We start from the raw sequence: 13552 nt of genomic DNA, 5'->3' as shown, positions 1-13552 counted from the left end.
CCAACAGCATTTTTATCTGTTGTTAGACCTGCAAATTCCTGGGCTCCATCCCAAACTTACAGAATCTGAAACTTTGGGGATGGGGCCCAGTGATTCTGATCACTAATGTTTCAGAACCTCTGCTCTATGATTTGAGACAACTGGGAGAGGAGGCCAGACAGCAACATGATTGGGCCGTGGAGGGGCTTGTCTGCCATGAAAAAAGTGCTTTTACTTCATTTTTCCGGGTTTCCCTGGTGGCTCAGCAGTGAAGGATCTGCCTGCAATGCAGGAGGCCTCTCAGGAGATGGAGGTTCAATCCCTGGAAAGGCAGATTCCCTGGAGAAGGAAATGGCAACTCATTCCAGTATTCTTGCCTGGACAATTCTATGGACAGAGGAGCCTCGTGGGCTACATTCTATGGGATCGCAAAGAATCAGATATGACTGAGTACTCACTCATACCTCATTATTCCAGCACCAGCAGAGAGTTAATTCAGGATTTTAAGGAAGAAATCAACATCATTGGATTTGTGAGATTTATCTAATTCTTAATTTCAAACTAACGTGCTCGTTGCAGAACACTCGGAAAACTAAATCAATAAAAAACACAAACCACTCAGGGTCTACCACTGGACAAAGACTCTGGCTAATATTCAGATGTATGTTCTCCATTTCATTTCTTGGAACGTATATACACATTTTAAAAGACCAAAATGGGATTCGAATGAACTTACTGTTTAGGAGCCTGCTTTTTTTTTTCATTAAGCAATGTATCATGAACATTTTTACATATTATGAGATCTTTTGCCATTTTTATTGACTGAAAAATTACTTTTTTGATAGCTCATTCTGGCAACAGGATGAAAGATGAATTTAAAGGAAAGCAAGATTGAGCTCCTGCAGGGATCCAAGTTATGAAGCCGTGGCAGTAAATCAGGCCGGTGATGATAAGGCCTGAAGTACCACACCCCAAACACATTGCACTGGTGACAGCAGTGAGAACTCTTTAGATTAAAAAACTCATTGATTGATTATACGTGGGAGGTGCACTTTCTTAGGTGGTATTTTAAGGTTTTGAATGTTGAATTGGAAAGAGTGGAGAATGGTAAATTCTATTTCACAGATGGTGAGCTTTAGGGAAGCCAAGGTGACTCAGAGGTAAAGAATCCCCCTGCAATGAAGGAGATGAAAGAGACATGGGTTTGATCCCTGGGTCGGGTAGATCCCCTGGAGGAGGAAATGGCTGCCCACTCTAGTATTCTTGACTGAAGAATCTCATGGACAGAGGAGCCTGTCAGGCTACAGTCCATGGGGTTGCAAGAGAGTCGGACATGACTGAGCACATGTGTATGAGTTTTAGGGATCTGTGGGATATCCAAGGACACGGACTCCAGCCCTCCAGGCTCCTCTGTCCGTGGAATTCTCCAGGCAAGAATATAGGAGTGGATAGCCATTCCCTTCTCCAGGGGATCTTCCTCACCCAGGGATCAAACCCAGGTCTCCTGCATGGCAGGCAGATTCTTTATGGCCTGAGCCACCCTGAGTTGGGGATATCTAGCAAACAGTCAAACATGAACCTGATGTTTGAACTGGTGGGCAGGGTTTGAGATCTACAGAAACGTATTTAGGAGTTAAATGGTAAATCTCCACAAGGAGAATATACAAAATAACAAAGTTGATGGGTGATTCACAGACAAGCCATAAGAAATACCAAGGTTTTAACTGCAGGCAGGAAAGCCAGGGAGATTAAGAAGGAGTGGTTAAAAAAAAAATAAAAATGAAAAGTGGAAGAGAACAAGAGGAAATTATACCACAGACACCAAGGGGACAGATATATAATAACAAGCAGGTGGCAAGTTGAAGTTCAGTAAAGCAAAGACTTAAAAAGGGCCCACTGGCTTCAGCCTTGTACAGGCAAATTTTCTAGTCATTTTAGTGGAGTGTGGGGTTGAGGGAGAATGAGAGCATGAGGATAATAAAGAATTGAGTAGTTATTAAGTTTGGAGAAATAGAGAAATGGAATTCCAGACCAGTTTTCCAAGGAGCTGAGTAAAGGTAGGTTAGGGCCAACCCTAAGGACCATCTGGGCCCCTGGTATCTCAGATAATAAAGAGTCTGCCTGCAATGCAGGAGACCTGGGTTCAATCCCTGGATCAGGAAGACTCCCCTGGAGAAGGAAATAGCTACCTACTCCAGTATTCTTGCCTAGAAAAATCCAATGGACAGAGGAGCCTGGCAGGCTACAGTCCATGGGGTCCCAAAGAGTTGGATATGACTGAGTGACTTTCACATACTTGCGTAAGGATGACCCAGGTCCAGGAAGCCTTAAATGGTAAAATAAGGAATATATTTGAAAAAATAAATAAATATATCTGGTCTTTGTCCCAGGCTCCTGGCAGGCTCCAAAAACCCTTGGTATTTCTTGAATGACAGGAGTGTCTTTGTTTTTCTTAAGGAGCTTTTGATCAACTTTTGATCATAGTTGTTTATGCTACTTGAGTGACTTAGGGTGGCGCTTTTAGTCCAGGGATGGGGCGGGTCCCTAGAAAGGCCGCATGGTTAGAGACTGGGATCTTTCAGCCCTGCCCACTGACCTACTGGAAAAGAGGATATCAATCAAACCAGTCCCTGATGCAGAAAATATGTTTGGGTTCCCTGTTGCCCAATGCATGAATCTCCAAAGAGTGGCCCATCCCCAGGCTGCCTCCTGCCTTTCAGGTCCATCCACAGCTGCCCTCACACTTGGCCATGCTGGTCTCCTTTGGATGCAAGGCCCTTTCAGGCCCTGTGCCTTAGCATAGTTGTCCATGCTGCCAGAATGCAACCGCCTCTCCATCTGAAGAACTTCTGGTCAACCCTGAAAACCTTATTTAAATGTCAGCCACTCACCAAAGTTGGCCTCACCTGCAGAGGGTGAGGTTCTGTCCTCTGTATTACCATCACATATTACTTGGTTGATACATCTGTTTATAGGTTTGTGTTCGTGTGCCCCGCTAGATCTGTGGTTCCTGGTGGTGCAATTGTTTCTGTATTCCATGACCTGGACATGCAGCATCTCTATTCAATTGCGGGCGTTTTAAAGGAGCAGGCTCTTCATCGCTGTCTCTGTCTTTCTTGGACTCTATCTGCCTCTCTCTCCACACACATATCCCCACTCCACTCAGAACCCCTTGCTTTTTCACATGCCACTTACCACCTAAAGCTCACATTTTCCTTGAAACCTCACACTTTAAGTGGTAAGCCAGTTTTGCGTCTTGCAGCTGCTACAGATTTCACTTATACTTTGTTGTTGTCTAGAAGGACTGCTCTTTAATCCTCACTTTGGTCCTTCACTGTAGAAACTTACAGTGACTAATTCTTTGACTAATTCTTCTTTGATCTCTTAGCTTTACTAGCCAGTCTTGCTAATATTGTTGTGTTTATAACCAAACTCATTATGTTTAAATTGACACACTCCTAAAAAGACGAGTTTTACCCAAGGGCAGAAAATATTCTACTTTACCAGTGGAATCCTTCTATCCCACATGCAGAAAGTAGGAAAGTTCCTTTTCATCATCTTGACTTAATTAGGTCAAGTTTGAGGTGCAAAGGAAGCAATTCTTGACTCCAAACTGATGGAAAACCCTCCAATCAAAAGTCTGATAACAACAGTTCTGGGACTGTGCTTCCACTGCAAGGGTCATGGGTTCCACCCCTGGTCAGGGAGCTAAAATACCATATGCCAAGCGGCAGCCAAAAAAAAAAAAAGTCTAATGACAGTTCTATATTTTGCTTGGCCCCTCATCTACTGACTTGGAATGAAAACACTACTCCCTTTCTAGCAACAGTTGTGAGAATTAGCTGCTATAGGGGAAGAACAGAAGGGAAAGCACATTTTCAGGGTAAAATGCTGACTAGAATATACAGATAAAAGAAATTTTTTAAAATAAGAGAGGCCAAATAAGCCTCTTGAGAAGCATCTTCCTATTTCTAGCAAATTTTTAAACTTTGATTAATGGCTCTGGAGCTCAGCCCTTCACATATTTTTCAACAGAATAAACCTAAGTGAAGCAATTTTTCTTTGTCCAGAAAAAAGCTTCCAAAGTAAAATTATGTTAGCTATTTGAGTGTTACATATCAAGCGAAAATTCTATGTACTACTGTTTAGAAACTACACATTTCCCTTTACCTAATCAGCTATTCTGCAGGTTTTCCTTTTGCCCTCCTAACTTTATAAGTAAGTGTGCTACCTTAGACTTACTCTACAAATATTTCAGCTATCAAAAAAAAAAAAAAAAAAAAGAAGAATATACTACATAGCTAAAATTAAATCAGTTTAAAATTCTTAGGAGCTGAAATTGTGGTTGCGGAAGTTAATGGACTAATCAAACCATAGTTTTAGATGATGTTTCTGCAATATTCTAATTACTGCAATCTGATTTTCCTTAGTAATTATGAAGGTCAAAACTGAAAGCCTGATTCAAAAAGGAAATTAAAAGTTAAGAATAAAAGACAAGGAAGACATTTTAATCCCCAACATATGTCATGATAAATTATTAAGTTGACCTTGTAAAGTTAAAGATTTTGCTGTAAATCACATTGGAGTTGACTACAAGGTATGCAACTGTTTTCCAAGTCTTGAAACAGCATAATTTCACTTAACTGTGCTATTTTTCTTTTTCCAGAAAGGAGATTCACTATACATTCAATAAACAAAATCACTTCTACACATGTTTTGATTTTTACAGCTTTGTAAGGCTTTCATTGGAGAAGGCAATGGCAACCCACTCCAGTACTCTTGCCTGGAAAATCCCATGGATGGCGGAGCCTGGCGGGCTGCTGTCTACGGGGTCACAGAGATTTGGACACAACTGAAGTGACTTAGCAGCAGCAGCAGCGAGGCTTTTATGTGTGTAAAAGCAGAAGTGGGGGGAGGGAAATATTCTTTGTAAGACCATATGTCCCAATTTGGTGACTCTAAAAATATGTTCCAGAAATATATAGGACAAGCACCAGCACTAGATGGACTAAGGGGCTACTTAGACTAATCATGGATTTTGGAAAGGGCTTCTCTGTTCTCACAAAATAGATTTTTAGCTATATTCTGATGCCTAAGATTCCATTAACAGGTTCTTACATCTTTAGTAAAAAATAGCATTAGAATTTGGAAATTTCTAGGATCTATAAGACTAATATTTATCTTTTTCAAAATTTCACTATGAAAAATGTAAAACATACAGAAAAATTGAGAGATAAATTTCTCCACTTAGAATTCAACAATCATTAACATTTTGCCATTTGATTTTATCTATATATGTGTATTTTTGAGACATAAAAGTAAGGTATAGACATTGGTGATATTTAAACCCTAAATACCTCAGCATAAATCTCCTAAAACCATAGCACTCTCCTGCATAATGACAATACCATTTTTTTAACCACTCTTTTCTTTTTAAAATATTTATTTATTTATTTGGCTTTAGTTGTGGCACATTGTATCTTTACTTGTGGCGTGTGGGATCTAGTTCCCTGACCAGGGATCAAACCCCAGGCCTCCTGTGCTGGGCACGCAGAGTCTTAGCCGTTGGACCACCAGGGAAGTCCCTCTGATCACTTTTTTTAGTTACTCATCACTGGGGGCTTCCATGAGTATGTGCAATGCACAGGTTAAGAAACAAAATGTTTTTCTCTTGTTAATCTACCTTTTGTCAGAAACATTTACAGGACTCCATCTAGGAAACCTAAAATGAGTAGAAAGAAAACATTTTTTCCCTCTCTATCCCCCAAATTCTCTTTATTTATGTATATATTCTGTTCCAGGCTCCAAAAAAAGTCCACACATTACTGTGGGTTATGTCCTTTTATTAATAATCTCATATAGAACTCTATCCCCATCTTTTTGATGTTTTGTTTTTTCATAACGCTGGTATCTTGAAGACAGCAAACCAGAAGTCTTAGAGAATGTCTTATTCTCCGGATTTGTCTAGTTTTTTTTTTTCATGTGTCATCTTACTTATTTCTCCATTTTCTGAATTTCTTACAAACTGAAAGTTAGGTCTACCTAGAGACCTGAGTAGTTTCGGGTCAAACATTTCTCGGCAAGAAGCCTTCATAGGTCATCCATGGGATCGCAAAGCGTCGGACACGACTGAGTGACTGAACTGAAATGAACTTCATAGGTGATGCCTAGGCACGATTATATTGCAGGATTAGGAAGCCCATAACAATGGGCTGAAGGACTTCCATTTACACTGAGGTATAAACGATTCCTAGCAGGTCCTTTTCTGAGTCCAGAGTTTCATCAGAGCACTGTGAATCGAAAGCAATTAGGCCTCAAGATTCTCAGAGCAACATCAGCATAAACTTTGCTCCTGTGCTTGGGGAAATGAGCCAGGTTCATGTAAACAGCAAGATTCCTCGCTAAGGTCAAGAAGACCGCTTGCCTCAAAACCTAATGCCCCCAATGTGCATGTGGACTATAGATTTAAATCCACTGCTATATTTCAGTAAAGCTGGTCTAATACAGGGACAGACATTGTGCAGTGTGATCACCCTGGCCTGGGGCTCAGAACTGAGTTCTGGTCCCAGCTCTGTCACCAAAGGACTGTATGACTCACGGAATCATTAACCTCTGGGGCTTTTATTGACTCACTCACAAAGCAGAGGCCACTGTCCCAGCTGATCAATGTGAGATCACCTGTAAATATTACACAAGCACCGGTGTGATTGCATGTCTCTCACATGTGATTGTATTTACGTCTCACGGAGACAGGAAAAAATACTTTGATTTTACGCCTCCCATTCCTTATGGGGCAGCAGGGAAGCCCCAGTCATTCCCAAGTTGAAGCATTCTCCTTTTTCCAACCACCCAATCATCAAGAGGGCAATAAATTAACCGTCTGAACACTTCCATCTGTGATGTGATGATGGCTTCCTTCCTGTCCCTCGAGGAAGCTCTGGACACCCAACCATCTATGGGAAAATGCGTGGAGCTGCAGCCCTTTCTGAACCCTATGCAGCCTTTGGTGGCTGGAGAAAACTGAGTGTAATGTTTCCCAACTGCTAATGAAGGGAAGGTGCTGGATAGCTGAGTGGGAGAGTCTGGGATCAGGGCTCTGCTTACTGTCCCTGTAACCCGAAAAAAGTGAAAATGTTAGTCGCTCAGTTGTGTCTTACTCTTCGAGATTCCGTGGACTGCGGCCCTCCAGGCTCCTCTGTACATGGGACTCTCCAGGCAAGAATACTGGAGTGAGTAGCCATTCCCTTCTCCAGGGGATCTTCCTGCCCCAGGGATCCCTGGTCTCTTGCATTGCAGGCAGATCTTTACCTTCTGAATAACCTAGGAGCGCCCTGGACACCTGCCCTGACAACTCCCCCTGCAGGACAGAGGAGACCACGTTCCAGGAGGCTTCTGCCTCCCACTGCAGATCCTGAGCACAGCAAGCAGCAAAGCTAGCTCTGCAGTCCGTCTCACCCCATCCCTCCAAGCAAAAATGTCCTCCAGAGGAACTCTGGCCTGTGTGTGCAAGGGGGACAGGGAGGAAGGGTAGAGAAGCACTGACTTGTCACCAAGAGTCCCAAGGAAAAGTGAGGTGGGTCAGGAAGTGGCCAGTGGAGGGACACAGAGTTGAGGGTGTAAGGATGCAACAGACAGAGCTAGAGTGGTGGATGAAAGCAGAGGGGAGAGTCAAGAGTGCTGGGCACCTGGGAGGCTGGAGAAGCATCAGGACCAAATAGCACAGGTGTTTCTGTGTCCTCCTTTTCTGAGCCTCTGGTCATTTAACACTGCCTTGTGCATCCTTAGCTTCCCTCGTGGCTCAGATGGTAAAGAATCTGCCTGCCATTCAGGAGATCTGGGTTTGATCCCCGGGCTGGGAAGATCCCTTGAAGAAAGGAATGACAACCTACTCCAGTATTCTGCCTAGAGAATACCATAGACGGAGGAGCCTGGTCTGCTACCATCCACGACTGAGCAACAAACGCTTTCACTTCGTGCATCTTCAGTGGGGCAAAGGAAGAGACAGATTTATTTATTGTTTCTGGCTTTCTTTCTTTCTTTTTTTTTAAACAAGGGATTTAGGGAAGTCCTGACTTGTTTATTCTGCCTTATTTCTTTGGGTGAATAACCAGGTCTTATTCCTTAATCGCTGAATAGGGTGGAGTAGGGAGATGGAGCAGGGACGCAGGTGGGAGGCTGGCCCAGTTCATCAAGAAAGGAGACAAGACAAGCCGACAATTATTTAAAGCATGGCCAAGCCTCTGAAACTCAAGCTCTGGAGTCCAAGTTCTCTGGCCTTTAAGGCATCGTGCAAAATCCACATGGCTAGTTAAGTGTTTGCTTGATGGATGTGGGAGGATTAGATTAGAATATAGAAAAAGCTCAGTTGGTTGTTCTTAAGTATAATTTACTTAATTGTTTCTGGCCTTGTAAGTATACCCCAAGGCTTAATATTGATGTCTGTGATTCAACAAAAACAAAAAAGCCAATAAGGTCTTTATAGACTTGTGTTTAATGGCTTTAAATAAATTAACTTCTTTTGGATCAATTCAGCACACTGATGATATCTGCAATCTACTAACTTTTTTATACTGCTCCCCTAAGTTACAACTTTAATATATAAGTTTTGGAGAAAATCTCTTTCTATACATCAAGAAAAAAATTCTTTCTACATATAGAGAATTTCAAGAGGTATAGAGATACCCATTAAAAAAAAGCATCTACAAGAGAAGCTGAGCCCTAACCCCAAACTCCAGATACAGATTTAGACTCATGACGATTTTTCATTGAAATGGGGTCTTTTTTTAAAAAAAAATTAAGAGCATTTGGTAGAGGCTGTAGAATATGCTTTGTGGATCAGTAATCAGTTCTGCACCAAATTAACTGTGTAACTGGCATGAACTGAACTGTTCTTCTCTTCCAGTTCATATTGAAGCCTAGCTGCCATTGAGACTGTATTTGGAGAGGGAACTTTTAGGAGGTACTTAAGGTTAAGGAGGTCCTAAAAGTAGGGACCTAACCAAATAGGATTAGTGGCTTTAGAAGAAGAGGAAGACAATGAGACAGAGACAGAAGACAAAGAGAGACAGAGAGAGAGAGAGAGATCTCCATGAACACGCACCAAGGAAAGTCCATGTGAGCATACAGTGAGAAGACAGCCATCTGCAAGCCAGGAAGAGCGCTCTCAAGAGGAACCTACTCTGTTATCACCTTGATCTTAGACTTCCCAGCCTCCAAACCTTGAGAAAATAAATGTCTGCTGTTAAAGTGCCTCACTCCACCCTCCCAACATCTATGGTACTTTGTTCTGGCAGCCCAGGCCAACTAAGACGGTATCCTTAAGCAAACTGTCTGTAGCATCTCTGGGTCTCTGTTTCCTGATATGTAAATTTGTGGATCGGGCTAAATAAACCTCATGATCTCTGCCATATCTAGCATTACCATGATTCTAATGGAAATTTTTTTGGCTTCAGAAGAGCAGCAATCTTAAAAATTCTTTTTAATTCTGAGTTTCCAATTTTCATAAAAGTTACAAAATGGCACAGAAAAGTCCCAAGTATCTTTTACCCCTGTTCACCAACTTTCAATATTTTCCCCTATTTACATTTTCATATTCTCTCTCTGTGTCTCTCTCTCTTTGTATTTGCCCACACATCATCATTTTATTTTTTTGAACCATTTGAGGGTAAGCTGCAGCTATGATATTTCTTTATACCTGAATACACTGGTATTTCCTAAAACAAGGATATTTCCTCACCTAGCTATGGTTTTTTAACATTGACATGACATTTTTATGTAATCTATAGCCCGTGTTCTAATTTTTTTAATTGCTCTACTACGATCCTTAAAGCATTTTCCCTCCTGAATAGAAACCAGTTCGGCATCACATATTACTTTTAGTTGTGAGAGAGTCAGTTCCTAGGCAGGTTGATAAGGAGTCTAGGGGTTCCCAAGGAGAGAGGGGTCTGGAATTCTCAAGGAGGAAGAAAGGACAAACTTTTTTTCCTTCTCTACATTCCTTAGGATTATATAACAATAATGTATCCTGCCTGAGGACAGTCTTTGGATTAAACCTTCTGGCTAATTCTGTTATCTTAAAATGTAAATTATGGGAGTAGGTCTGATGAGGTCTTTACAACCTCCAGACATTCTTTGGAATATATAACTTCATTGTTAACACTAGCAAGCGGGTACTCTTTCTGCCCTCTTCTGATGCCTATGTCAGAAGCTTTTTCTATCTCCTTTATACTTTAATAGAACTTAATTACACAAAAGCTCTGAGTGATCAAGCCTTGTCTCTGGACCCGGGTTGAATTCTTCTCCTCCGGGGGCCAAGAATCCCGGTGTCTTAGCATGATTCAACAACAACCTTTCAGTTGTCATGTCTCTGTTGCCTCCTTCCATCTGGAACAGTGGCCCAGCTCTTCTTTGCTTTCATCACCTTAACAGTTCTGAAGAATATACGCCAGTCATTTACTTGATTGCCTTTATATTACGATTTGTTAAATGTTACTTCATGATTCCATTCAGGTTATGCATCCCTGACTGGACCATGATTGAAGTGGCAAGCTGTGTCCTTTTGAAGGACTCACATTAGCAGGCACATGATGTTTCAGTGTCCTTCACTGGTGAGGTTCATCTTGATGACCAGATTAAGGCATTGTCCAGTTTCCCCACCGTATATTTTCTATTTCCCCTTTGCAACTATTAAGGAATCTACAAAGAGATACGTTGAGACCATGCCATGATCTTGCCCATTGTATAATTTTGCCTGAAGACATAGCATCCACTGATGATTCTTGACCCAACCAGTCTTTACTATCATGCTTGGAAAATGGTGATTTTCAATGCGACCACTCCATCCATATTTTTCAGTCAAAAGTGAAAGTGAAGCCGCTGAGTTGTGTCCTACTCTTTGTGAGCCCATGGACTGTAGCCTGCAGGCTTCTCCGTCCATGGGATTTTCCAGGCAAGAGTACTGGAGTGGGTTGCCATTTCTTTCTCCAGGGGATCTTCCTGACCCAGGGATTGAAACCAGGTCTCAGCGACCAAACCCAGGTCTTCCATCTTTCAGGCAGATGGCTTTACCCTCTGAGCCATTTTTCGGTCAATGCAAATTATTTACCTGTTGGCTAGAACCCTCAATCTCATTTTCTCTGCATTATTATACTCATGGATTCTTATTTTATTCAAGGGGTAGTTATCACCTTCCTTATTTATTTTGAAGCCTAGATTTCCCCAGATTTGGCCAGTAAGAGCCCCTTCAAACTGGCTCTTATGTCCTTTTGATATACTCCCTTCTTTCTAACATTTTTGAGAAATACTGACTAAAATCAGAGGCAAATAAAAATAAGTGTTACTTTTTTGGACTGTGAGGTCCCAGGAGCAAAGTTCAGGACAGATTATCAATCGATAGTTGTTCAAAAATTTATTAGACACTATAACTATATACAATATATTCTCTTCAGTTTTGTTATTTTTAGATCTTCTAGTTAGTTCCCATAATTAGTCTTCATGGTTATCATAGGTAATTAGACTGGAGTTGGCCAGAATCCTTGGACTACTTTGGGAGACAAGACTGCAGCCAAAGTTTCTTTTCAACATGGAGTCCTTTCACTGATTTAGATGCCAACTTATCATCAGTCCCTTCCGACTGTGAGCATGTCCATAAACTTTTCCCTTCACTTTAGCCCTTGGCATTTGGTCTCTGCAGAAGCCTGATGGTTCTTCTAGCTTCTATAATCTTGAGAACAAAGCAGATTTTTCTCCCAAACTCAGTAGTAATTTTCATTCAACACTGCTATCAGCATCAAGGCACTAAGCTAGAGGCTTCCAAACTTTCTCTGTATATAATGCTCCTCCTGTCTCAGTAAATTTTTCCAATGCCCTCAGGCCAGAAGAAATACCAAACAGTTCCTTTCATGAAGTACTCAGGCCCACACAATTTATTAAGTATTTGTGTCCAACATCTTTGTAACTGTTTGGAAAAAATGGTAACACATAAATTGAAAAAAGGGTATATATAAATATTTTTTCATAACAGAGTTTTTTTTTATGTAAGCCATCTCCTGCCATGAACAAAGAAACTGAAGATCAGCATTAACGTCATCACTAGATACAAGAAGGGGAGTTTAAGGTCCCTGATACACATTTTCTGGTTCATGTGTGCAGAATAATGGTCGAAATCGGTGCTGTGGTCTCCACTGGGTAGTGGTCCAGATTCTCTTCGTTCATCTTTAGAGCCAGTTGGAAGTGGATTCACATGAGGGTATGGAATAGGGTATGTTTACCATCTCCCCAGGGAAAGGGCCTGGACCTGATGCAAAGATAGGGGTAGGTGATGAACTCCAACTTTTTCCTCATCCCTACACCCATTCCAAATCCCATTAAAACTTACCTGTCACTTTCCTAGTCACCCAGGTTCAAGCCTTCCCTACAGTCTTTGGAGGAGAATGTGAAAGGTAGCCACATTCATGACATTCAAGAAAAACCCTCTTTCCCCACCTCTTTACGTTTGACCTGCACAAGGAAGCGGCTCCAAATTTTTCCTTCTTCCACTCCAACCTCTCCTAAGCCTACACAGAACTCTATCCATCCCCAAGCTCGCTTTGGTCTCTTCTCTTCCTTAACCAATGACTTCTGATAAATGCCAAGTTCTTCTGTTTGGATTTACAACAAAGGAACTCAGAAAGCGACCTTGGAGATGGCTATCACTCCCCATATTCAAACATTTTTTTCTTTCATATTCGTATGCATACATACATCTATCCCTCAAAATTGGCTGTGAAGCTTCCATGTAAGTGGGTAAAACGGCGGTGATAATCAACCCCGCCTTTGGAGAATTACAATTTGATTGGAGAGGGGGGAAAAGGCAAAACAAAACAAAAAGGGCATTTGGGCGGTGCAGTGTCTGTGCTTGACACGTAGCTGGTGCTTCAGAAACATTTAGTATTGATATTGGGTGACCGTGGTCAATGAGCTCGCCAAGCTTTTAAGATGTACCTGGCTGATTCCGTGCAGCGTGGTGGCAGGTAAACGCAGCAGGGCGAGAACCCGGGATCGCGGAGACTGCAGCTCTGCCTCCATGCCCTGGTCCATTTCTTGTCTATACCAATAATGAAAAGTGTGCGGTCACAGCTGGAAGGGGCTACTCCTAGGGCAGGGGGCTTGCCAATGGGACACCCTCCATCGGGACCGCTGGAAACAGCTGTGGGCGGACTGAGCCCGGGTGCCAATAAGCCGCGGAGCCCTGGGGGCGGGGGGCGCGCAGCCATCGCTGATTTTGACCCCGCTCGGCCGGGCTGCGGGCCAGCCCGACCCCTGAATCCTGCAGCCGAGACACCGGCTCGTTCATGCTGCCGGCTGTCGACGATTAAACCAGAGGTTCAGATTATACTGGAAAAAGTTAAGTAACGTATACTTAGCTATTTAGTCATGGCTCATAAAAAGGCAGACATCTAGGTATAGACATTAAAAAAAGAAAACCACTTAATTTGACAAGGAAGAAACATTTTTAAGTGATTGCTGGGAAGAGACGGAAGAAGCCAACGTCAGAAGTTCAGTGATAGTTTACTGTGAGGGCGACAAAAAGGGC

The sequence above is a fragment of the Bos indicus x Bos taurus genome, chromosome 12 (assembly GCF_003369695.1).
Source record: "Bos indicus x Bos taurus breed Angus x Brahman F1 hybrid chromosome 12, Bos_hybrid_MaternalHap_v2.0, whole genome shotgun sequence".
NCBI lineage: Eukaryota > Metazoa > Chordata > Mammalia > Artiodactyla > Bovidae > Bos > Bos indicus x Bos taurus.
The sequence above is the reverse complement of the archived record's forward strand: the minus strand, read 5'-3'. Positions refer to the sequence as shown.